The sequence below is a fragment of the Marmota marmota genome, unplaced genomic scaffold (assembly GCF_001458135.2).
Source record: "Marmota marmota marmota unplaced genomic scaffold, marMar, whole genome shotgun sequence".
Taxonomy (NCBI): domain Eukaryota; kingdom Metazoa; phylum Chordata; class Mammalia; order Rodentia; family Sciuridae; genus Marmota; species Marmota marmota.
The window spans coordinates 3,579,337-3,581,894 of record NW_025999913.1 but is presented as its reverse complement, the minus strand read 5'-3'; positions in this window follow the sequence as shown (position 1 = coordinate 3,581,894).

Sequence of the window (2,558 nt, the reverse complement as noted above, 5' to 3'; positions counted from 1 at the left end):
TCAGGGTGTGACTGCTGTGGGGTGGGGACACGGACACAGGCAAGGAGTTTGCTCTCTTGAGAGGCAGCTGGGCAAATCCAATATATGGTAATAAAAAACTGTGACTTGGGACAAAGGCAGGGGTGACAGGTATCTTTCCCCTCCAAATAACTTTGCTAAATGACTCTTCTAAATGTCATGATATTTGCCTCCAGGCTGGAGAAAGAGTCCTTTTTCAGAGCTACAGAGAAGCAGGCCAGGTTGAGCTTTACCCCGATGTCCACGCAGGGGAGTTTTGGAGTTAGCCTGTCTCTCAATTCCTTTCATTTTGTGCCCCAAAATGAAGTGGGAAAAGGCAAAAATAAAAGGAGAAAAGAAGAGAAGAAGAGAAGTACTAACGACCACTACCCTGGTTCCTGTGAGGTTGTGGGTCATGAGTTTTATCTTTTACGGGCAACGCAGCACATTCTGAAAAGTGAACGCATGACCAAAGCAGAAGAACAGAGTCCCAGATGGCCACGACCTGGCCCTGGCCTGTCCTCCTGCATCAGGCCCATGTCCTGGATCCTCCTCTCTGCAGACCACCCCTTACAGGGCTGATTCTGGCCCCTGCTTCTCTGACTCTCCAACCTCTGCTCCCTCCGTGCAGCTTCTGTTCTGAGTTCTGATGCTGCTTGGGTTCTGACAACCTTCTCAGCCTAACTGGCCCTGTCCTCAGGGGACCCTCCACAGAGCTCCTGCTCACTGGATCGACCCCACACCCTCTGCACTCTCCCGTGGATTCGGAGCATGAGTCAAACTTGAAAAGAAAGGAGGACACAGGAGATCGTGAGAATAACAGTTGCTCAGGAGGATGACAGGGGCTTATTGCCGGGGGACAGGCTTAGAGTGGGTTTGGGAGCTCTGGGTCCTCTGTAGACTTTAATACATATTTGCCAATTCATCAAGTATTAAGAATCGCAGCTAAGAATTAAGAGGAAAGCTCTATTATATACTTTTATATACTTTCGTCTAAATTATGTTCATTGCCTAATGGTAGCAGAAACACAGTGTGTCCCAGAACTTCAAATTGAGACACCAGGATTGCAGGCCAGGGCAGCACAGCTGGGACTGCTTCCTGTTGCGGGCACCTCTGACATCCCAGTCACACTTCAAGATCCAGCTCCTAGGCTCCCAGCAATGATCAGAGCACTGTCCTTCTCCACCTGCAGTCAAAGTGCTCCATTGACATGGTGTCTCCATCATAAGTGATTTTTCTTTCTTTCCTTCTTCTCTTTTCCTAAATATAAGCCGGCTTTGACCAGGGATTATATATTATTTGTTTTCAGATTCTATGTGTTGTGCTTAATACAGCACTCAATGGGTCGGAGGTGCTGAATACATATTTATGGAGGGAAGTAGGCGAGGGAGGAGAAAGAGAAGGAGCCGGAACTTTCTGGTTGGTTCATCCAGGTGGGTCTGGCAGTGAGTGACCTTAGGTTTTTGTTGACGCGCACAGGGGAGTTCCTGCAAGGCACAGAACTCAGAAATTCAACATCATGATGGTCTTTTTTCCTTCTGTACCTTGCCCATGGATTAGTCTCACTGTTTGTCTACTCGTGTTGGTAGCTTGTTTTCTGCTTGGGTCAGCAAATTCTGCAAGGCCGCAACTAAAACCACAGGGTGCTTTTAACCAAACAACCAAGACAACAACAAGTAGAAAGAGTGTGGATTCAGTCATTGGGTACATTGGGACAGTTACTCAACTTCTCGAAGTGCCAGCTTCGTCTTCTGTAATGTGTATCTTTGTATTAGCCACCCATAGGCTGTTAAGTATTGAGATTAAGCATTAAGATGCAGGTGAAATACCTAGCACAATGCCAGACATAGAGAAAACACCTGAGTTATTGTTAGCCTTTAAAAATGTGTTTTAGCAGGGAGGGGTGGCACACACCTGTGATCCCAGCGACTCGGGAGGCTGAGGTGGGAGGATTGCAGGTTTGAAGTCAGCCTCGGCAACTTAACGGGGTCCTAAGCAACTTAGTGAAAACCTGTCTCAACAACAACAACAAAATGCTGGGGATGTGGCTCAGTGGTTAAGTGTCCCTGGGTTCAATCCCTGCTTACCCCACCAACAAAAAGAAAAGAAAGGAAAAAAATGTTTAAATGCTTTATTTCTATTATTTCTGTTCTGTCTGCTCAGATGTTGTCTTTCTGCGCGCTCACATTTTTAAAATCACTCGGGTCCATCTTTATGTGGAAACTTGGTGGCATCTATTCTCATTATTTTTATAATATTCTGTGGCCCCTCCTCTACCTCTTCTAGGCAAGAGAGAAAAGGAGAAAATTCACAATAAAATGATAAAGGCCTGGATATTTTCTCTTTCTATTCTTGTTTGGATTTCAGGAAAAAAAAATCACCTAGAGGAAGGAGTCATCATTTTTGGCCAAAGGAGTTGATGTATAAACTATTTTCCTAAGGAATGAAGAGACCAAGATACTGTATGAGTCAGCTTTCTGTCACTGTGATACACTGTGATAATCATGTTATAAAGAGAAAAGGTTTATTTTGGCTCATAGCTTTAGAGATTTTATTCCAT